This window comes from Amblyomma mixtum, chromosome 3 (assembly GCF_055824585.1).
Source record: "Amblyomma mixtum isolate Tamu chromosome 3, ASM5582458v1, whole genome shotgun sequence".
In the NCBI taxonomy this organism is placed as follows: domain Eukaryota; kingdom Metazoa; phylum Arthropoda; class Arachnida; order Ixodida; family Ixodidae; genus Amblyomma; species Amblyomma mixtum.
Window position 1 is genome coordinate 17428536 of NC_143014.1, and position 24409 is coordinate 17452944.

Genomic DNA, 24409 nt, shown 5'->3' on the forward strand with positions numbered 1-24409 from the left:
GTGTACAGCTCAGAGATTATTTGTTCAAAGAAGCAGTTCAAAATTACCATGGTGAAGTGCGTTGGCAGGAAGGCTATTACAGCCCTTGGTTGGTAATAACTTTATTAGTCCCACTTCAGTGGATCAGGTGAGGGTTAGTGAAGGGGTGTTGAAGAGGTCGGCGACGGCCCTCAGGCCACTTTAGGTGACCAGGCACTGTTTGGCTGCAGCAACCTTCAAGGCCCAGGCCATGATGCAAAGCTGAAGCTCTGCCTGTGAGCTGCGCAGAGAAGCCTCCCATCGCTCCTGTGATTCCACCCCTTGGAAAGGAGGTTTCGGTTTGTTTGGGCAAGCCTGATATGAGCGTTTAAAATCCGCTCTGGTGCTCGAGCATAAGTGACAGGTTGGAGATTTCTCCCCTCTATGTATGTATTACACTCCACTGCATGAAAAAAAAAAACAGAACACTTAAAATGCCTAGTGGTGTGTGCACATGGAGGGTAAATTGTTTTTTTGAGCATGATTAAGGCAGCTTGAAAAATGGTAAGCAAGTCTGATTCAGAGTTTCCACGAGGAGAGTGTTAAATAAATGAACAGAAGCTATTCACCACCAATATAATGATAGAACAGGTTGCAAAATGTTGATAAAATTGGAGTCATTGCAAGTGCCTGTGCATAAAATTTAAGCTCCCTGAAAAATTACCGTCTTGTACAGCTTTGCTGGCTAATTTCTCTGAAAGTTCTAGCAGAAGTATGAAACCAAACCAAGTCAGGTGGAAACAGGCTGCTATTCTTTTTTCACACTATAAGAATAATTTTTTTTTCCGACTACCACCAGGTAATATTATTAGTGCTGTATGGTATGTGATGGCATCGCAATTAGTGCTAAGAAGTTATTGGGTGCCATGTGCAGCCAGAAAAGAAAGGTACGGAAAGCCACCACTGTCAAGGAGAGAGGCTGCCATTCAGCAGAAAACCCAGTGTTATCCAGCCGGCATTGCGTCAAAAGACAAGCTTCACGCGTGGATGTCCACAGTGAAAGTCACTGAAAAGAGGATTTGTAATCTGAATCAAACGTCAGCACACGTCTGAAACTACTTCACTTTATAAAATAATAGATTTTACGTACAGAAAATTAATAAATTTCTTTCTGCCTTGAAACCCATGACCCCTGGATCGCCAGCCAGGCACGCTACCAACTAGACCGTGTAGGCACATTGACTTTGCTGAGGTACAAAGGGGGGGGGGGAGTGATGTGTGGGTGCTGTTGGCTTAATTTGAAGCCTAGCAATGTAATTACTACAGTGAACTAGAGATGTGCCAATTAGTGAGAAACTAATTACAATAACATTACATAGGTGAACTGCAGTGTGGAAGAGTTCAAAGACAAGAATTGGGAACCTGTGCTGAGGCAACTCTGATAAATGTGTGAACATGAATGAAGAACAGTGACTGTGTGTGTGAAGAGAAACCGCTGCAGGGAGCCATGAACACTGTTGTGTGATACCCATGAATGCTGAACTTAAGTGTGCCCCTACATTTTTGGGGAGCGAGACAAGTTGCATTGCCTCTTAGGTGTTGCAATTTGCTCAAAAAAAGTGAGGTGTCTTTTACATGCAGAGTGAAAAGTTTGTGGAAGCCATTATTGGCAAAATAATTTATTTCCATCACTGAACTTCATGCATCCTAGAATTCATTATGCAGCCTAACTGCGAATCATTACCTAGTGCAACAATACACATTGACGAATATGTCTCGTCTACAAAGATAAGAATTTTTTTGGAACAGACTCATCTTTCATAACCGTTTGACAGTGGTGTACATGCACATTAGTGTTGCCTAGTTTGCAAACTTAAGTAGCCAGCTGAAGTAGCCACCTTTGCTAAACAGAAAAATGGCAGCACGGACACTGATACGGTCCAGTCACACTAAGGGTGCAGAGGGTAAACAGGTTGTCTAGGATTTGTCTTAAAATGACCAAACAGCAACCCCAACTTATATGAATGAAAAGTGCAAGGGGATGAGTCAATGAAAATGGGATCTAACACAGTTTCACTGGGAGGACAGGTGGGCAGTGACCTTCCATTCAAGGTTGCATTCAAGGTTGATAGCCCAGCACAGAAAAAGATCTTGGACCTCAAATCCTGGAAAGAGAAAAAGATCCCGAACCTGGGAAGACCGGCTGTGTAACCCAGAAAAATCAATAGCGTTTACTACTACTACTACTATTATGATCCATTTCCAGCTAACTTATTGAACCGAATCATGCCCTTCCAGCTACAAAATGCCATTTGGAGTTCCAGAAGAGGGCAAATATGGGCTGGTTGATACATGTTTTACGAATTGGAAAAACAGCGCAGTGAAAGACAACACAAAAGAAGGACAAAATGCCAGCGCTTAGAGCTTTATTATTGAAACACAAATTATGTCCAGCTGCATAATTTATACTTCCAGTTACCTTCAACTGAATTAATGTACAATTTGTAGGTTTTCGTCAGGGGTACAAATTTCAGCTAGAAGATGGGAATGGGTACACGTGTCAGAACGCTGGCCAGGCCTTGCATTTTCATCTGGGAAATTGACCGTGAAACAATTACATGACTTTTCCTTCAGGAAAAATAGTTCACTGCTGTATAACTACGTGCAGCATGTGAAAGAAGCAGTCAAAAGCAAGCAGACAGAGGCAACCAAATGCCATGAGGCAAAGCATGTTGTGATTTCATGACACAAACAGTGCCACACAAGACGTATTGCACCCTGAAGAACAGATGTTGTAAATGACTAGAGACACAGCGACCATGCTGTATGTTGAGCATGTTGTGGACTGCTGGCTCTCAACAAACACCAAAGCAAACAATGCATTGGTGAAAGCATGTCCAGTCAACACCCAGGTGCTGGAAGGAAAACATTTTGGTGCTTTCCTGTCCTTCACTGAACTTAAGCACCAAATAAAATGTGCGTTGTGTACAAGCAGAACACGTAGGGAGGCACCACACGAAGGGATGGCACTTCTTCACAATCACCAAAGCATGTGTTGAAGCATGCACTCAGCAAGTTGGCAGACGGTAGGCTGAAAACACTTGGGGCACTTCCTGACTCACACAAAACTGCAGCACCAGACAAAAATGATTTCTACTGTCATGGATATCACCAATATGGTCCTATTCAAAGAACAGCACCAAAATGATGAAGACTTCATCAGCTTCCTGGCAGTATGCTATCAAACTTGAAGCAGAGCAAATGTATGCTGATTACTTGTGGCATAGCTACACATGACAATCACGGCAGTGAGTGCAATTCTCGAAAGCAGCTGCTGATCATGCACTTCCTGTCTGTCAGGTAGAATCCAAATGGTTCTGTGTCCTCCTCCCTGCTGTAGATGTTGGTGCTCCTTCTGTTATCACCACCTGCCAGTGGTGTCATGGTCCTGCAGCTGAGTGTGGATGAATATGTTGTGTTGCACAGTGCAAGCTCCGCTGACCTTTGCAGAGAACTCTTGACCATGGCGTACCATGACCATGACACCTTTGCAGACACCTCATGTAATCGTTCAGGAACCCGGTATCACCACCCAGCTAGGCAGCCAGTCCAGCCGAGGGGTGAGCGAAGATGAATCTGGCATCATGGCTCCCGAGCACACGAGACCCCACGGTGAGAGTAGTCCACCACATCTGCATAAGATGCAAACCATCACCTGCACATTAATCAACGCTGTGCACTGAAATCTTCCAACGAGCTAGACATTGCGTTTCCAAATATGAGAAATTGTTGAAGCCTCAAGTTCAACTATTGTCTAGTTTTACGCACAAATGTAAAATACGCTGACTGCAAAATCAATCATTAGTATCAAAACGAAGTGTTGCCATATAGCTAGAGGTACTTGATGACACATTTCCCAAACTGACGGATACAAATAATTAATACACACTTTTTATACTCAAGAAAACCACCACAGAATGCACTGCAAGGAAGGGCACAAGTTCAACTGTTTATGACTACCATGAGTTTTTTAGTATATGCATGCTTTTTCGTTTTGCACCAATTGAAATGAGGCTACCTTGACATTGCGGTCACTAAGAGAAATCCAAAGCCAGAGAACAACACTGCGTGTCACCCACACCTATCTCCACTGTCACCTGAAAAGTACAGACATGATTAATTTACATGTGGTTCTATTTACACTGTTCTTCCTTGCTCAATAAACTATATATAAATGCAGACAGATATCATTAGCCGCATGCAATCTTACTGCAGGCAAACATGCTATCCCTTCATGCCTGCCACAACACACTAAGCACATGCTCACCAGTTTAACGATTTCCATGCGGGCAGCACATGGAGAGAGACTGCACATAAATGGGTCATGGATGGATCCCGCACAGATTCTTGTGAGCTGGAACCTTCACCGGCAGGAACACCACACCTGTAAATAAAATGTACAAGACTCATATATATTTGTTTTCCGTGTGCCCTTAGAGAAATAATATTTTCCACCCTCCTACGGTAATTTCCACGTGACTGCTGCGTAACTGATGATGTAACACTGTTATGAAAATTTCAGCTTGAATAGCGAAATCACTTTAGTGTGCTTCATTAATAATGCTTAAGACAGGTTATAGTATTCTTTTACAATGTCACGCATTTTTTTTTTTTTTTTCACACTTAAGGAAACGACGCCTTTCAGCTGATTTCACCGATGCTGCCTTTCACATTCATCAACACCAAACACAAAGAAATCGATCAACGTACTAGCATGCTAGGCTTTGTTTTCTCAACTTGGCGCTGTGTGCAAAAACTGAAACACAGTATGAAAAAAGCAACGCGAAGTGCCGAATACAAATTTCGGATTCTTGTTTTAAAGTCATCTCCAGCATGCATGCGAAAGGAATGAGAATGATGCTACACACACACGGATGTCTCGTGAAGAAGCCCGACACATTCCTGGAGTTTGTTGCTCGGCCGCGCGAACACCTCTCGTGTCATCCGCTCATCACGCGAGGCAAAGCCCATCCGTTCAGCGACGTTTCACAGCTGGCGATCGTCCCTCAGAGCTCGACAGTTCGGCACTGCTTCTCGCCGCAATGCATCCTTGCATAGCCACCACATATATGCCTCGTCAGATGATTGCACAGACGAGCTGTCTAGTCAGAGACAACTCGAAAGCATCGCGGTGACCTCGAAAGTCGCTCACCTTTCCCACTTCTAGGGTTTAACAAACGACGAATGAATGCAAGGAGCAGCAAATCGCAGCGCCGGCACCGCCATTCGAGCAATTTTCGCGCTTCACTAACCGCACGGACGGATGATTTCTCACCGCGAGCGAAGGGTTTGCAACGGGAGAGCAGTTAGCGCCCCCATGCGGCTGTACGCTTAAGCCTTCACTATTAACGCTCTCGAGGGTTGCTTATTTCAGATGAGCTCTTACAACGCGATATCATTACATTGTGCAATCAAAACAAGACTTTTGTAAGCTTAGTTTTGTCTTGAAATAAATACCCGTTAAAATGCGGCTACCTAACGCCGTATAAATCAGCATTTCACTAACTCATTTGCATGATTCGGGTACCTTTCGCCGGGCGAAATGATGGCGGCGAATTTCAGCCATTTTTTGCAATGGCGGCACAACGTAAACGTGATGAAACGTCATTCTGACATCACTCCAAAATGTGTGCCTATCACGTGATTTACGTGATATTGTTCCAACCAATCAGATTTTAGGAAGTTGCCATTTCCGGTGTGCAGCTATTTTCTCCGAATTGGCAAGTCGAGCGCAAGTGCTCTCGCACGGACCGCTTGTAGCTTCTTTTCCCTTCACAATCACATATATGTACCAGCCGGGCACCAAGAATAGCGCTACGAAAATGCATTTTCAATGCCACGTCAAATCGACGTCACCGCGAAAAGTGCTCGCGTAACCGACCCTGATTGACACGCCCATTGACGGCGATTGACACTTCTGACAGTCAATCAGAGAGGCAATATGGCGCCGACAGGCGAATGTGAATATCGAGAATAGGGCCCCGGGACTGGAAAAACAAATGCGGCCAATAACGCAAGCGTTATTTTCACCCGTGACGTCGCATCCGGTTTGAAAAATGACGCCACGTCCGGCCAATTTTTTGTTGTTTTTGTCATGTTTGAGCCCAGCTACAGCCGAGCGAGCCGAGCATTGCCAATGCTTGCAGTAGGAGAATGGCCGGACGGTGGGAGGTACGCGCGCTCGTTTTGCCCGTGAGCAATTTCTCTGTTCTTCCTGTCTTTTGGTATGTATTGTATGTATTGAGTGATTGCCCGTTATATGGCATTCGGCATTTCATTTTGAACTTCCTTGCGCCCGAATATTTTGTGTTTGCAGATCACCCAGGACTAGCACTGAGCCCGCTTGCTCGGCAGTGGACACAAAGGCCCTAAAGGTGAGACTCGTCTGTTTTATCCTGAGTTCTGCTGAAAAACTCAGTGCAGTTCGACAGAAGATAATATGCGCTGAGTAAGTTTTTGTACCTTTTGTCAGCCCGGCCCAACGTAACTTTTGGTCATGTAAAACACGCATGGTTAGCGTGCGCCCGAAAAAAAGGCGGGAAACTTTTGACAACAGCCCGGTTGAACTAACCGTTTATGCGATGAGTTTTGTGCGCGGTCCGATTTTTTGTGCCCCCGCTAATAGGAAAGTGTTTAGGTTACTGATTTAATGGTTCATTTTACAGTTGTGTTGCTGTTTATCCATACGAGCCGCTTTCCGAAACAGGGGCACTAATTGCGGCGAGATAAGCGATTACGCTTTGGTGTCTGCAGCGCGTAAACATGTTCTTTTAAATTTATTTTCATTTCAGAAAACGGCACTTGAAAAACCGAAATGCATTTTACTTGTAGGCACGGACCTTCCCGATTCCTGCATCGAGTCCGGCGTTCTCTTGCTGGCGCAGAGGCTGAACAAAATGGGACGATAGAATGCGGAAGCAGCAAAGGCTTTAAGGCGCCACTAGGTGAGCTCTCCACCTCCTGTGAATTTTAAAACTAGTGCTGTGCCACCTGCACTGAGCTTCGGTATTACACGGGGAAGGTGCTTGGACCCACGTAGCTAACTAGCATGGAGCGCATGAGGCAACTGGAAAAGCAAGCTTTCTTTTAAGGCCTCTAAGCTTAAGAGCTTATTACGGGTGATACTGCAAAGAGGCCTTAAGAAGGGGAACATTGTGGACAAAGTGCTTGATGTCCTTTGATATTTTGGAAGCTTGTGAGGTGCATAAAGCTCACAAGGCACTGTTTCAGTGTGTGACAGGTCATTGTGGTTATGATGATTATGTGGCCATTTGCTTTGCACGGGTGAGTGGCAGTTTTTTGCCCTGGCTGTCAAGTAGAAAGAAAAAACAAAGAAAACGTGGGAACATTAACTCTTAATATGGCTTTCACCTGCAGACCCCAGGTGAACAAAGCCTGCCCGTATAGTGAACAAAGCAACTCGACTGTTATGGATCTAGCAAATTATAATTTTGAAAGTGGGCCTCCTGCTGTGAAACCGGGAACGTTTGTGCCCCTAGAGACAAGCAGAGGCGAAAAGCCATAGGCGAATGTAGGTAGGACAGGTAGCTGAACGAGGGAGTAGTTCCCATATTTGAAGCACACATGGAAAGACAAGGACGAGGCGTTGTTTATGTTGTTCCTTCTATGTTTCTCTTTTTTTTTTCCCCACAAGTTAAAAGTCTATATTTGTTGTAGTTTCACTTTTTGAGGCAGCCAAAAGATGGAGCTCAGGGATGACTCACACAGCATTAGTGTTTTCGTTTCGTTCCTACTGTTTTGTGTACTTGCACCTCTTCACCTCAAATGCGGCATTGTCATGATCTTACGTGGCGCTATGCTGATAAAAGATGTGTGCGGCGCACCTATGGGTGTGTGGCATTCAGGTTCAAGCACCAACGTAGGGCTTCCAGTGCAGCTGGAATTATGAGAGGAAAAAAAGCCTCAAGGATGTGGATGGGCAGTTTAGCTCTTCAGTTTGCTTTTTGTGAAAAATTCTGTGGCAGGAGGTTACATGTCAGCCCACCCCTTATATAATGCTGCCTTCGGCCCGTTGAGGTACAGATAAACTGATAAATAAACAACAAAAAGTAATTTCTGTTCAAACAGTATAATTTGCAGCCTTGGTGGAGGATTTTCTGTGGCCCCTTCAGGGAGTGTTTACCCAGAAATTGTAGTTATTCCTAAATGCCTCTTGGTCCGAAGAACCAAACAGTAATCAATTGCCCTCATGCCTCTTGGTGAGGGAATCTGAGAGGTCGAAATGATAATTTACCATAGCTGTGAACAGGCTGGGTGTATCGCCGGAGAGAACCGAGGTCATCTACTGGACTGAGGGGTAAGAATTTCGGGTTGGTTAAAGCACAGATGGCTTAACATCATATCGCCAGACCTTGCACTGTTGGCGTGTGTGATTGTTGCGGTGTGTGTGGCTGGTGAGCTGTCAACTTGGGTGTGACAAAAGTTGTAAGCTCAGCCAGAAATGCCTGTGCTGTTTGAGCTCTGGGCAAGAGCTTTGAGCGAGGCCACTGCACTGTGTCCCTGTTGTACATTTGCCTTTTGTGGTGCTCCAACTTCCTCCTTCCCCCACCTTTGCTCGGAATGTCGCCATGGGACTGAGAGAAAGTGGTGTGATGTAATTAGAGCAGTGGCATGGCCATAAGATCCATCCGCACAGTACCACTTATAGGTTGTTTGCTGGTTTGGCACCGCGGTCAGGATTGAGGTGTACGTTGTTGGGCTAGTCGGTCAATCACGGTAAATACAAGGGGGGGGTACTGCACACAAAAAGACATGGACAAGAACATTGTTGTGTTATCTTCTTGTCCATACTGCGCTTGTTGTGTTATCTTCTTGTCCATGTCTTTTTGTGCACAGTACCCCCCCCCCCCCCCCCCCCCCCCTCTTGTATTTACCAGGATTGAGGTGAGTTGTGAGTGGGCCACTGTGGAAAATGACATTAGAGCAGCAGCAAACATGGCACCAATGGTGGAGAGCAAACTTTGATGTCTGTGTTGCCATTGTTGTCAAATTTATTTGTGAGGCCATCAAGGGCAGCACCTGTTCTGAATGCATCGCATAGCAGTAGATCAGAACTTCACTTTTACACTTGGGTCATGGGCCTCACTGCAGGAGGTGTATCAGTCAGTTCAGATTTCACGTTGAGACGCATAAAATTCAGCAACCTTACTACTCATAAGTACAGTGAAACCTCATTAAGGCGTACCTCGTAGCACTGCAGAAAAACTATGTGCAAAGCGGCAATATGCCCAAACTGAAAGCGGCCTGAATATATCCACTTACCTGGTAAATAATGATTCCTGATCAATTTTTTTAAATGTGCACATGAAACCTTTTAACTGCATAGCTACCGTTCAGCCTCGAATGCGGCTTGAGCAGGGTATGTAATCCGAAGGCAAAATAACCGCTGGTCCTTAAGGGTCCTTAAAGAAGGCTAGCATAGCAGGGGGCGGCAGAAAGGTACGTGGGTGGATGAGATTAAGCAGTTTGCCGGGATACGGCGGCCACAGCTGGCGAAGGACAGGGTTAATTGGAGAGACGTGGGAGAGGCCTTTGCCCTGCAGTGGGCGTAGTCAGGCTGATGATGATGATGACACTGCCATCCTGCTGCAGAACATCTGCAAAGAGCCCTTCACAGGCAGCGTGGCTGTCAGTACTGAGAGCTTCGCCCTGATGCGAGACACACTGCAGCTTATTTAATTTGGGAAGCACGCTATCCATGACAGCGTTGGCAATATGAGAACGCAATGAGATGGGGCTGGACCACAGCTGCACAGTGGCGCAGATCAGCCGGCAACGCAGCAATGATAGGTGCGGCGCATTGGAGGAAAACTGAAATCTGCTGCAGAAAGGCCAAGTCATATGACAGTGATAAGCAGTAGCTATAGCAGTGGCACATCTGCATGGCTAGGGTCGTGGCTGCTCGTACACCAGCACCTGCAAACAGGTTAGTGACGAGCCTCAGGTGTGGTGGGGACAGGCTGGCACCCCCCTTTCCTTACAATGGGAGGGAAGAGTTCTCTCTTTCCAGATGCGTCAAGCAGCTGCAAGTAGGCTACACATGTCAGCAACATGTCTTATTATTAGGGGTGTGCGAATATCAAATTTTTCGAATACGAATCGAATATGAATACTTAGTTCCGAATCATTGTGGGTTTTTTGCGCAAAAGACACGACACAAAGGAACGAGGTAGACAGGACAAGCGCTTACTAACAACTCAGGTGTTTATTGACATAACATTGCTTAAATACAGCAGCTGCTCTTATCAAACACGAAAAGGGAAAGAAGAGACTTAGCATACATATATCATATCAGCACAGATCCCACCATCGCACGAGTGAATGCATGTTTCGAGCTCTAATTCTGCGCAAGATAACTGATTTCTTTTTTTGAGAGCAAAATTGAAGGATTGCTGACACACGAGTTACCCGATTTTCCTATCTCATTGGCCTCAATTATCTCTCTTCCAAGTTGTGTCTTGCACCGGCGCAGTACTGAAGTTTTTTCGAGCGCGGGAGTGCAGTTGCGGCAATTCCGAATATGGTCAATCATTTTGCTACGTGACTTGTTCTTTACATATCTTGCGTGCTCCCTCAGCCTTTCATTAAGGCACCTGCCAGTTTGGCCAATGTACTGCTTACCACAGGCAAGTGGTATCGAGTACACAACGCTCTTTTTACAGGCCACGAAGCGCTGCTGGTGCCGCTTCGAACAAGCGACGGCCGTATCCTCCGCATTCACTCTCTTGCAAATCCTGGAGAGTTTTTCAGGAGCGTTAAAAACCACTCTAACACCAGCCCTAGCACCGATCTTCTTAATATTATGCGAGATTCCGTGAATGTACGGAATGACCGCCACTTTCTTCCGGTCAACTCGGTCGGGTTTGCTGGCTGGTTTCTTCAGCAGGTTCTCGGCAGTTGAAGCCAGCAAGGCCGTCTGGCAGCCTGCGCTCGAAAGGCGCTGCAACTGGATGTCAAAGCTGCGTCCTACCAAATGCAGGCAGGACTTGCTCAGAGCGTTGGAAAGGCACGATTTCACAATGCCTCGTTTCACGGCTTTGGAGTGTGCCGAGCTGAAGGGAAGCAGGGGCTTGTTGCCTCTGGGTTCAAAGGCCCAACATAGTTCCGAATATCGAATAATCAAGGACAGACGCATTTAATCACTACAAAACATTTATTTGGGCACCCAAGAACATCACAGTTCAGCTATCGATGATGAAATGAACACAAAAGCTGTGTGTGGGTGCACTAAAACTATCAAAGTCTCGAACAAAATTCTTAGAAGAGTGGAAATATCAGAGAAGATGGCTAGTACACAGCATTGATTAAGGCTAGCTTGCCATCAGTACAAAAGCGCGTTGCTGGGATGACGTAAAAGGTTGTCGTGAAGGAAAACCAGCTGCACCACATGGTCTGGCAAAAGTAGTTCCCTTCTAGCTGAAACGACTCCTCCAGCCACAGAAAATGCCCTCTCACTTGGCACTAACCTGGCACGTATTTGCGAGGTACTTCGTGCACAGCTCTGACTATACCAGCTTCGCAGGTATAGACACAAAAAAGCTCACCAGCGCAGTCAGCTGCGGCATGGCCCTTGGAGGAAGAAAGAATTTTCCTTCCGTGTAGGCGCCGCCATGTTGTTATGTATCTGACGATAGGGCTTACGGACCGAAATAAACGCCGGTACTCACAATGAATATCCGGCTAGATACGAATATTCGCGTCGGGTCAAATATTCGAAAAAAACACGAATACTTGGATTTCGAATCGAATTCGAATACTAAAAATATAATATTCTAAATATATTCGAAAATTTCGAATATTCGCACACCCCTACTTATTATGTCAGTGTGGCGTATGCATTAAAGCACTCATGAACTTTCCTTTTAAATCATATGCATTTTAAAAAAAACTGCAGCCAGTAGTTTTTTAAACTTTGGCACATCCGTATCTTTACCTTCTCTCAGTATTGGTCACCTGCTAGAAAACTGGAAATCTGCTCCTAATAGAAATTTGGCTTGCTACAAAGACTGCTCCAAAATGCTCGTGGCCATTCCCTCCTCTCCACATGCTGTGTGGTGTGTAATATTCATTTTTCCCATGGGCATTGTCACATATGGCAAGCTGGGTGGTGTATCATTGTTTGCATAAGAACTTAAGGGCACTGAGAAATTCCCTAGGCAGACGCTTGGCCACCCACTGATTTCAAGGTGATTGCACTCTGCTTTTCAATGAATGCTAAATCCTGACGCGATGGTGTCTGCAAATTTTTTTGCCACCTTCCCTTTTTTTTTTGTCTCCTTCATTTATTATTTTTTTCTTGGATGTTGCAAGTGCTGTTTTATGCACGAAGCTTGAATTAGGAGCTTCAAAAAATTTGATTGCTGGTCTGCACACGATTGTCTCCATGTCCAGGTTTTGCACTATTTCGTAATCCCTGGCATTTATTGGCACTTTCACTTCATTAAAAATTGTGTGTGTGTATGCTGGCACAAATTTTGGAAAGCTCCTTTTTTTCTAGCGCTCGCAAGTTCTTTCCATATTTTCGTTTTTCATGGGGCTGGAGCTTCATGGCACATCCAGTCCATCAACTATTCTTTGGCGTTTTCAGATACTTTGTCCCATTGCACTTGTGTAGTGTGGAGGAGCCGCCGCTGCTCTTAAGATGCTCCGTCTCCTTGCTTTTTTCATAGCCTTCTCCGCAGTGCTCAGGTGCATTTGGGCAAAGTATCGAAAAATGATGACTAGCTTGGCTGGCATTTCCTCTTGGTCTCTGAATGCACCATGCCGTCAGAATTTGACGAAATTATGGACATGTACACCAGGGAATCGTTCCACAAAGTTATCCAGGATTTATATTGTGAAGAAAAATAGCGTAACACGCATAATTTTTGGGTTTGTTATACGGCACATTACACGAACCAAGAACAGAATAGAATAGCAAGGTTCTACTATATTTCTCTGAAGGGCTGTGATGGCTTTACAGGGTGTTTAGCAACCTTGAATCATCAGGGGAATTTTTTTTACGTGGAAAAATGAGTGAATTGTGAGGGATACGGTCAAGAAAGTGGCCAAGTTGGAAAAAAGGACTGACTGAAATTAACGCAGTGGTCTGCCACAAGTTTCAACGGTACTGCGAGTGCCCAGCACACGGTCTGTTCACATTGGCGTGGCATATTTTTGCTTCTAACATGCATGAGGCATGGCAGCCTGTCTGTTTTGGGTGTCTTTTTCTTGTCGTCCATGATGTGAGCATTGTATATACTGGTTCATTCTGAACAGGTTCCCGGACTCGACAGTTAACTTGGGCTGGTGCATATGGATAGACATAGCTGCATTCAAAAGTACTTTCTGTGGAATAAGCCGTAGTCATAGCAATGTAAAGAATTCATGCACTTTCAGTGTACTCATGCGAGGAGCCACGCCACCCTAGCGTGGCATCAAAATCAAACTGAAAATCTTGCTCTCAGGCCTCGTCAATCTTGTAGGCCATTGCAGAAACAAACAGGCTAGTTTCTGTATGGTTCGAGCTGTGATAAGGTCATAGGAAGCTGATATTTTTTATGGAAATCTCTTGGTGCTTCTCCCATGGCATTGCTGCTGTCGAAAGGGATGCCAGTGTGAGCATAGGGCGCCTTCATTGGAAAGGCAGGAAACGGCAGTACTTTTCACTGATGGAAAAACCATCCTTTGAAAGCCTGAAATAATCTCTGGCAGTACAATGGGCAGTTTATGAATCCCCTGAAAGCATGCGGAGTGTTTTGTTTAGATAATTTTCCAGCATTTTCTCAAAGTGGTGCTCTTTGTTTCTTCTGTAAAAGCACATATGACCACCACTCTTATGAACCATTAAAAGAGAGCAGGAACTTGTGAGCATAATTTTAAGAAACTTCCAAATCTAAGAGCCCAGGTCACTGAGGCACTTTTCGTCTGGTGAGAAGGAAAACAGCTGCCGAAATTGCTGCACAGATTTTGAATTGAAATGTGCCAGCATTTGTGGGCCCGTTATGGCTAGGGATTCCAGTGTGGTTAAACCCATACACAAGAGTTAAGCGGGCCATGTCCCGTCAAGAATGATGCATCCGGGACAGCATTCCACGGTTGGAGCTGTCTCTAGGTGTCACGAGGCAGCGTGGAAGACAGTCTTGTTAAAGCTCTCACTCACGTTGTAGCTTAAGCTGCTGTTCATTGATTTTTTGTGTAATCTTTTGTTTCTCAGCAGTGTGCCACATCACGTCATACGCCTTTTCAGTGCGAACTGTGGCAAGAGCACCTCCACTTGCCAGCTTGCAAATTCAAGCTGTCAGGTTTTTCCCTGCACACAGTTATGCTTTAGGCAAATTTTACCATTCTACATGATTTCCCCTCATTCATTGAAATGCTCGGTAAGCATTAGGATGTGATAAATTATGAGAAGTAAAATATTGGTGTGGAATAGTCAGTTTTATTGCTGCATTTTGAGGAAACATGTTTGTATTGTAATTTTAACTATCTGTATTGATATCTGAACTACTCTAGAATATTCAGTTGTATTTGCTGTGAATTTTATTACTATTGTCTGCTTCAAAATGAAAAATTTGATGTTGACACGCACTTGGTAGAGAACATCAAATGCTGGGAAGAATAAAGAAAAGGGTAGCCACCTATAATAAAGAGATGGACTTCGTAAAAGGGGCTTTCTCAAACAGGGGAAGCAAATCTCTTGCAATGCAGCTTTTGCGGCTTCATTAATTTTTTTCTGTGAATTGATCATGTATACTGTCCATTATTATCGACACTATGTTTCTCGCTTCGGCCGTTGGGAATTCAAAATTAGTAGCTTGCTGGACGCCCAGTTTTAATTTTCTTTGTTGAATGCTTCAGCTCGCCTAGATAGCATATTTAACTCGGGAATGCATTTAACGGCTACATTTTAGTCTTTTTGTCTGCAGATTTTTGTTATTCCGTCCACACCGCAAGGAAACTCGACTATGTAAAGCACGCAAAAAGATATTTGTTTGAGTGGGATTAGATTCTTATTTTATGTGCAATGTGGATAGCAGCAATGCACTGCACTGTGAGCATTTCATCAAATGCAAGCAGATGCTGCTTTCAGTTGGCATCTAGATCACAAAGGCTTATCCAAGCTGCAACGGGAACAGCAACATTGCTGAGAACTAGCTCTAATTTCATACGCAGCAAAGCACAAGGAAAGCAAATATTTATTTTAAAAATACATTGTACAAAACAAATTTTATCTGCTTATGAATGCACAATATACTCGTGAGATCACCAAAAAGACTCCCAGAAATTGTTGCACCCTTTTATCCTTTTGGAATGGGCGGAGTGTTCCAAAGCTAAATACAACGCTGAAATCGCGTATTCCGACTTGAGATCGTCCCAAGTGAGCTGCTTGGTTTCAGAACTCGACGTTGCCCCTCACCCGCTTGGCTTTGCTAAGCATGTCATAGTACCGGCCGGCAATTCAAAATGCCCTGCTATGCACAGCATGTGTACGAGAGCAGACGACGCCGCAGTCCCTTTGTCTACTTTTGGAGCCCGCGTGACCAGGGTTGCTGCTCTTCCTTGGGAGTGACGTCATAACACACCCCGGCGCTCAGAAAGCGAAACCGCTCAGTATAAGTAACACGGTAATAAATTATTTATAGTGCATATATGAATCGTGCAGCATGTGTCATGTATATGTGCCCTGGGGCAATGCAATATTTGAAACAAAGACGCCAACCAAAAATTTGGTGTCCCCCCCCCCCCCCCCCATTTTAAGGTTTTGGGTTTAGCATATGGAGCTTTTGACCTCCTGTGTGCCAGCGTCGGAAGCCGCAAAAGGAAATGCGTCAGTGTTGTGGACTGGCGAAGCTTAACTGCCAAGATTTGAAACCTGATAATTTGATTCTCTTAATTAGTACTGGTCTGACCCAGTGAAACCCTTTTGTTGTTTGTCTTGACTATTTTCATTCTCTCTTGAGCTTTGTGCACACTTCTTTTTGTGTGTGGTTCTTCCAGCACATCTTCAACAATGTTGCTTTTATCCTTTTTTGAAGATCTTTCAAATGTCCATGCACAAGGCCACTAAGGAGTGCGTAGGCTGCTGCGATAGTCTGTTGGCAGATGTTTAACAGTACCTTTTGCTGGGCTAGTTGGTGTGACATTGTGTTCAGGAAATTAAAAACAGCCCTAAATTGTACACAAACCACACAGAAAGACAGCAGCGCCCGTCCTGTCCATCTTTCTGTGTGGTTTGTGTAGAATTTAGCGCTCTTTTTACTTTCCTGAACACAATTGGGAGATGTCCTTATCTTTTTCTCTCTTGCATGCATTCCATTTTTTTTTTTTTGAGCATTTGTTTGTGGGTTTCTCTTAGTGGTTTATTAGTTGCATTTTACTTTTCTGAGCTTGCCCACTTTTGTTTTCTCTTTTCATGGCATCCAACCCTGCATATGGCTGACACTAGGGGAGGGACTGCAGCAACCGACCTTGCATGACGCAGCATTCTCTGGTCCAAGGCACCTATTCATCGTTCCAGGCTACTGGCTCAAGAACGTGCTCACAAGTCTGCACCTTGGCCTACAAGCAGAATGACAATATACCCATTGCTGCCAGAACTGCTGTGCCAAATAAAGTATTCCTACCAACATGCCTTGTCGGTGATTAATGAAGCATATGAATAGATTACTAACAACTTGGCTGGCCCTATAGAAAAATCATGTTTCAAAACAGTCGGTTGAGACCATACCCAGCCTCCACATTGTTTCCTCTGCAGAGCCGCATATTGCCTTTCTGTTTATGCCCCTGCAGCAGAAAATGCTGCACAAAGTTAATGAGGAAAAGAAATTTCACTGACAAGCTGCTCTGAGACTACTGCTAGAAGGGTACTGAAGCCCAGTGAAAATGTAGATCAGATAATGAATATTCGTGGGCGCTGCATGTGTACTTTCAATGCATAGGAGGGACCATCCCTTGATGTGGGATGCTTCTGCCTATACCACCACCTCATACAGCACTGACAGTGCTAGGAAATAGTGCTGAATATTGTAATCTGGGTGCTTTTAACTGAATGGTCTTTGTTGGTATTTCAAAAAGGCTAGGCAACCATCCTAGCACTACTGGGGTTCCAACCCACTGCAAATGAGGCAGATTCTGTAGCGCTTGGCTCTCGCTGGCAGTTAGTGAAATTGGTATCTCCCGAAACTGCACTCTGAAAGAGCATAAAGAAAACTCTTCCACGGTAATTCATGCCATGCAACACGACCTGGAAAAGATCACATGGCTAGTTCATTGTTTTCAGGTTCAAGACATCTGCCAATTTCAATACGGTAGCTTCAGTCTGCTGCAAACTACATTTCTCTTGAAGACACTTTTTGAGCAGGAATTGGGTTTCGCCCAGTTTTCATGATGATGCTTTGGGTGCACAAACTGGGTAATGTTGGTCTTTACCTGTTAACAAAGGGCCCTAAATGATTAAAACGTTATTTGGCAAATTCGATTTACAGTCTTCTCTTACCATTTCTGACCTATCTTTCCTCGAACAGAACAGTGCCTTATTGAATTTGCATCACTTGTTAATGTCAGATTTAATTTTTTTCTTGCTCTAACCTTGCTTAGCTGCTAAGGGCCATTATTGCCCGAGAGGTATGTAGGGTGTGTACTGTACACACACAAAAATCGCTTCATTCAAATCTGCGCTATTTACAAAAAGGTACTTCGGTCCCGTCAAAATCTCGTATTTCAGTGCGACAAAACTGCCGGTAGTACACGCTTATTCAACGGCCGTACAGCTTACCTGTCCTGACCGATGATGAAGCATAGCAATGCAGCGTGCTGCACGTGGCCGTCGTGCTTTCGACAGCCCCCGGACCGACAGTCTATGAAGGGTCATTACATGCACTATGCGCGCGTTGCTTGGTGTGGGTTGTGGTCTTTGCGGCTGCTTCACTATAGTTCTTTTTTTTTTTTCCCTGTGCTCCTGTCACGACGTGGGGCCAGTTTATTTTAGAACATGCGAGGCCGATCGAGTGGCATCTATGAGGCGCCGCTAATGCTGCCAGTGCTGATGAACGGTCGCATAAGAATGACAAGACCAGTGAATGCATTAAACCCTCTGGTCGGGCTCTCTTTATTCCGAACTCTATTTTCGGTCCCCTTACCTTTAATTTCAAATCGGCATGATTTGAACAAATTTTCAGTCCCTTAACAGTTTGAAGTATTGAGACTTCGAGATATGCCCGACCATTGGCGCGTGGCGTTGCAACGATATATATCCTTTTCATGGCGCGCGCACAATTTGGCTCTAAACGTGATGGTCCTTGCCTTCATCTTCAAAAGTCTTGGCGCAAATCTCAAAAGTTTACTCGCAACAAACATAAATATAAGACTGCTCAAAGAGAGCAGCACGCGGCTACAAAACCACCGTGCCGCACACACGTGTCCACTCTTGGCACCCTCAGTTCGAATAGAATTTGACCAAAAGTTTGAGCTAAGAAAGCGAGCACGAAACAACGAGAGTTCTCCGTGAGTGCGTGTGTTTGAGGAAGGGTCGTGCTCAATAGGTTTTGCCACTAAAAGCACTGATCGTGGTCATGGGCGTCCGGAAGGGGGGGCAAGGGGGGGGCGGTTGCCCCCCCTTGGAATTACGGATATTATTTATGCCCTAGTAGAAAACAACTACAAACCTACCGCTTCCCCCATCCCCAGACATCGGGTGCACCCCCCTGGAAAAAGTTCTGCGGACGCCCTTGATCGTGGTGCTTGCGTGCGGTACAGCGAAACGGTGATATCGATACGAGATGGAAGTACGCGTTATATGTTGTTCCGCAGCTGGCGCTTCTATAGTCCTCACAATGAAAAGTGGAAGGATTGATTTTTTTTTTCCTGCAAAACAAACCTCGAGTAGAACCCCGCTGTTACGTTCGCGGTTGCTGCGTTTTACCAGTGCTACGTTTTCATGAGCCAGTCCAGCTGCCATAGATCGAAACCCATGTATACGTAATTGAAACTCGATCGCCTGTATCTGTTACATAATGCAGTTATTGCATTATTTCCGCATCGCATGCCGCGGAAGTCGCCTCGCGGTGATAGTTTACACCGTTCCGGCATTTGTTCAATGCGTGTGCAATGTCAGTGCCGGGTAGAAAAAGCGAAACTATACACTCTATCGGCGCTTGTCCGCCGCTGTGTTAGGCGACTTCTGGCGGGAAGCCCCCACGACAAAGTGAGCGCGCTTACTGAATAGGTGATTTTTGGTGCGGCTGTTGGCACAGTTACATCGCCGCTGTGATGCCAGCGCGAACGACCCTGACGCGCGAAAACGAAACTATGCCGCGGCAGACGGCACACGAGATGCAGTTGCGCGCGTTGGCTCCGACGGTTTTGTTTCTGCCATCCGCTTTATTCTTGTCACCCGCACCTTAAGATACACAATTTCGAGATTCCGATAGGCGATGATCCTATGGGATTAATGTGGCCACCGCGAAAAAGCGAAGAGGAGCGCGCGTACCGCACCTTCGCACGCTCTAGTCATGCTCCCTCTTAGCTGCTAAAACCCTTCCACAGACAGCTGCTCAGAAGCGGAATCAAAATTTGAGCTATATATATAGTTGGCATAGCATCATGGAAAAAATGGCACACTCATCACTTGTGTTGTTTGGTCTTCTTTGCTCATGCAGAACGATCCTGAGAACCACACAGCCTTGCTAATTCCAGAAAAGGATGTGACACACACGTCATAATAATAAAAAAAACTGCAGGCAACAGTGCATAATTTTTTTTTCACGCTAAACATTCATCTGTTACCTGGCTGTTACTTTTTTTTTTTTTTGCGGTCCTATGAAAAACTCTGCAGCAATGTGTTTTGTTGCATTTGATGCTCTGGTGCATTTAACAACTATATGTGGACACTTGAGTGCACTCTCAACTCTCGCTTTAGGTCGTACACACATATGTGTAGCCCCCAAAAAATTTAACTTCATATTGTCTCTCCCAGATGCACACAAATCACATACATCACCACCTGGTCAACATGACCACAGATTTCATGCATATTCAAGAATGCTGATTCCATGGCTGCAGTTGAGGTTTTTGGCCAGAAGCATGGGTAACGGGTCGAGCTGGCACAGGTTGATTGCTTGCAACAGAGATGTAATCACTAGCGAAATGCGTCGTAGTATGTGCACCGACATTTGCAGCTGAACTGGTTTTTACTGAAATGTGAAATTTTTAGTAGTCACTGAAGAAGAAAATAAGTAAAGCGTGTATTGCAGAAACAAAAAAAAATAAAATTAATTCAGCTGGTGAATGTGAGAGTTTTCAGTTGCAAAGTATATATGCCAATCCTAATTTATCTTTGAGAAAGTACTCTACAAGCTATAATTAGTCCAAAAGTGATGGCCTACAGAGTGTTTCACTGAAGATGTGGCAATTTTTTATATAGATTAAATACAGCTAAGATATTTATTTAACCCGCAGGCTTGTAAATTAATATATAATATTTAACTTTTTACCAGTTACAGTAATGCCCCTTATTATAGCTGACCATAATATCCGCATCAGTTTTTAGATTTCTCAAATTGTGATTCTCTCGGCTGCAGTGCACTGAGTTTGGGGTGCCCAAATGGGCGAAACTGCACGGGCCAGGTGCACTCGCAGCCACGCCTATGAGTGCATACCCAGCTCTCTCCTCGAGCAGTTCCCGCTGCGGTCACTAAAGTATATACACACTTCATTCCCTACTACTGTTTTTCAAGCTCAGCCAGTGTAAAAGCAGATCCCTTTAAGAGCTGTTAATTCCTTATAAAAGAACTAATCCCAGCTGGGACACACCTTGTACAGAAAGATTACAGCAGAAGCCTTAACACAGCTGCAATACATGCAGGTTTTTGACTGGTATCAACTGAAAATGTAGACAGTTTAGTCTGACAAATCCCAACTGACCCCTGCTGAGATCACACACAACCCTGTGGTTTCCATAGCTGGTGATCACTCGAAATCTGCCATGCTTGTGAAGTTGACCTGCTATTGACTAGGACAAACATTTGGCTTTTATTATGTCATTAACTAGAACTATTTGCAATGATATTTCAGGCACACTTCAGTTTTGATTACACAGTTTCACTTGGTTCCAGCTCGAACAGTGAAGCTGCTTTGCAAGAGAAGGTGTGGCATCATATATTAGCAAACAGCTATGATTCTTAATTTGAAACTGTGGCCAACAGATTTCTGGTTGAGGCTGAGCGATATTAGTTCATATCAGCTGCAACTATGTCAAATTCTCAGTTTAGGATGTTTCCCTTGCACGTATGTAAATCCAGATGGCAATTGCCCAGTGAAAGCAAATTATATTCACCTGAACTATAGCTTATCTACTGTCTTCATGACTGTAGAAAAAAAGGTTTAAAGCTCCTTCAAGTAAGTGCAATATCAGTACAAGACCCACTTAATTTTCATTGAAAGGTATGATGGCATTTTCATCAAGCAGAGAGATACAGTAGGGATTAGAACTGCAATGTGGGACATGTGTCATATGGTTACTTGGTCATCACAAAGCTGAACTTTTCTTATTAAATAGAAGTAGAAATAATTTGCTTATTGTTCAGATGTCAGGTTGAAAGCTCTTGACTTTAGTTGTTACCAAAGCTGCTGAGGCAAGAAAATTGTGTAAAGCACACATTTTACCCCATTGAAGGTGAAGCATGGAAGAACATACCATATGTTCAGAACAATCCTTGCAAAGTTTCAAATCAGGTTATTTACTGAGCAGAACAAATAAAATGTACTGCACTCATTCTGCCCACACATTTTTGAAAAGGCATGAATGAATGCCTGACAGTGTAACAGACCTCTTAGCTGTTTTTCTTCCATTCACACAATATTAAATTAAAGATTACGAACAGCCTGACAATTGTAGATACATAAGGGCAAACTGTGCAATTACTCCTACCGGAAGCAAAAGAATCAAAACAAGCAAAAGCTACAAGAAACAATTATTACAGGTACAACAAATACAGATTAATTTTTTTTTCTTTTTGAAATGTTAGTCATTCTGATCCTAGTGTATCAATAATGAGAGTGTGATATTGCAAGAAGTGTGCTATAAAGTAGAATTCCTTTTCATGACATAGATTCTATTGTGCCGCGATTATACATTGTCAGCCTCACCTTATTTATGTTCTTTCCCAAGATGCCATCTTGGAAAGGCACTTTCATTTAACCTGCACGCACACACACACACACATCTTTTTCACTGCCAGAAAACTGCTCGTGGTAATGCAGCAAAACACTGAAGAATAATACAGCAGCTTCAGCTGCCCCTTAGGTTGTGCACAGATGGTACAGTAAAGAGCTCTTTGTGTGATCCACCAAAGCTGTCAGGTACATATATGCCAGTGTGCTGCCTTCCTGTACCTAGCTAAATTTTGTGGTTCCGCAACTTTCGATGGGAAGTGAATTTTGTTGAAAAGTTTCATATCTAAAAATGGTGATGAGTAATGTCTGTTTGTAAAAAAGACTATGGAAAGACCTAGAAACAGGAAAATGCGAACACTTGGTGACATAAGACAGCTATTCAAAACACATTTGAAACATTCTTCAAGCTTTATTGCCCACATGGAAAACATGAAGGAATTGAAACAAATATTGTAATACCTTATCTAAGAGTATCATATCTGAGTTCTAATATTTTTTTTTTTCTCATGGATACTAGAGTCAAGAATTTCACATTAAAAAGCAACCACAGAATCTTCCGTAATGTGACACAAACATACCATAATAAGCTAAGCTACCACTATAGTATAAGAGAATATGCTATAATATTTAATTCAGTTCACATATTCCATTGAATTTCAGCTGCAGGAGAGAGAACCGCGATTAAGTAAAATACCACTCTATCGTTAGCCTTTGAAATATTCCTGAAAGAGATCATTTTTTTTTGTGCGTTAGCTGAAATTCCATTGTCAGAAAATGATTTAAGCATATAATTTATGTTTTCCTGCAACTAATGCATTGCTGTCTCAAAGTGTACTTGATCTGTGGGCAAAACTGCGCTGTCCATGCACTGGAAGACCAAGCACCTGAAGTTATCGAGCTGAAGCCACTAGTGATTAAATTTTTTTAAAGAGTATGGAAGATAAAATAGAATCCAGCAGTTTACCAGCCTCTATATATTGGCAGTTTACCACCAGGTTCAGTTTGGTTATTTAATTTAATAATGAACGACTATACAAAAAATTCTCAAGGATAGCGAAAAACAGAGCTCAAAAGCCAAGCAGGTACAGTTTGCTTGGTAAAATCCTATGTTTCATCACATCAAAGATTTTCTGAACACTGAGAAAAAAAGTGCAGTTAAACAATTTGTCAAATGACGAATACAGCTCAGCTGCAAATTTGTCAAGAATTAATGCAATGCCCCTTCTTGTAATATCGCGTTCCTGATGATTAAAAAAAACAGAGAATGTTAAAAAATTTTGTCATGCATTCAAATAGGAATTTTTCTAGTATTTGGGATGGGGTCAATGACAGGTAAATTGGTCAGTAGTTCTCAATGCATATTTTGCCTTCCCTTTAATAGTGGCCTATATCAAAGCTTATCAAATCATATGACAGAATTTTCCTGAAACCCTTCAGTCAAAAAGAACGGAATGTTTGCAAGAACATGATGATACCATGGTAGCAATGAAGTGGGCATATTTCGCCTAAAAGTGCACTAACTTGGACAGATCCCCCTTCGAGTTGAGAGCCTCAGAATGTATGTTAAAGCAGTGGTGTTGTGTTGTGTTACTGCCATTCTTGTTGCAAGCCTGAAATATTGATTGAAATTATCAGCTTTTTATGATGGATTATTCAGCAAACCATCAGTGCATTGAGAGACCTTATCTCTTCCGTGAAGGGGGTTAATCTGCGACACCTTTGCAGGGTTTTTTGTTTAATTAATAATAACAGTAACAATGATGATAATGCTTTGTATGCATTAAAACAACTCTAAGTGTAAGAAATGCTTCTGAAATACTTCAGATGCAACTGCAGCACAAGCACACACATTCGCATGAAGGCACAAAATAATCTTGTGACAACATAAGAGGATCTCTTTTGCAGCCTTCTTGTTCCTGACAAACCTCTCACCAACCCCCAACTTCGTTCTCTTCAGTGCATCCTCTTAAGATACACCCCTCACCCCTGGCAATTTTTTTGTCTACCATCTCAGAGCTTCCCCCTGCATGCCCCATTTGCTATCATCCCTATGCTAATCAGGAACGTGCCCTCTTTTCTGCCCCATAATCATCATCATCATCATCAGCCTGACTACGCCCACTGCAGGGCAAAGGCCTCTCTCATGTCTCTCTCCAGTTAACCCTGTCCTGTGCACAGTTGCGGGCACCGTACCCCAGCAAACTTCTTAATCTCATCC

At 43.8% G+C, this 24409-nt stretch overlaps 2 long non-coding RNA genes across 11 annotated transcripts; one reads left to right on the forward strand and one right to left on the reverse strand.

The window, feature by feature from the left end:
* Positions 1–1621: 1621 nt before the first annotated feature.
* Positions 1622–5927, reverse strand: LOC149349350 (uncharacterized). Of its 5 annotated transcripts, none has more exons than XR_016290044.1 (4): positions 5171–5927; positions 4887–5067; positions 4286–4402; positions 1622–3650 (listed from the first exon to the last, which is right to left on the reverse strand). It is a non-coding gene; the product is annotated as an uncharacterized LOC149349350 (long non-coding RNA). The 5 variants fall into 5 exon arrangements; XR_016290042.1 differs by having other exon boundaries at positions 1622–3406; positions 3461–3650; positions 4887–5927; XR_016290045.1 differs by lacking the exon at positions 4887–5067 and having other exon boundaries at positions 5525–5927.
* A 100-nt stretch (positions 5928–6027) lies between these two features.
* Positions 6028–16646, forward strand: LOC149349351 (uncharacterized). 6 transcript variants are annotated; one of them, XR_016290036.1, is made up of 4 exons: positions 6028–6210; positions 6335–6392; positions 6810–6962; positions 16466–16646. It is a non-coding gene; the product is annotated as an uncharacterized LOC149349351 (long non-coding RNA). The 6 variants fall into 6 exon arrangements; XR_016290037.1 differs by having other exon boundaries at positions 6030–6189; XR_016290038.1 differs by having other exon boundaries at positions 6098–6210; positions 6850–6962.
* Positions 16647–24409: the final 7763 nt, after the last annotated feature.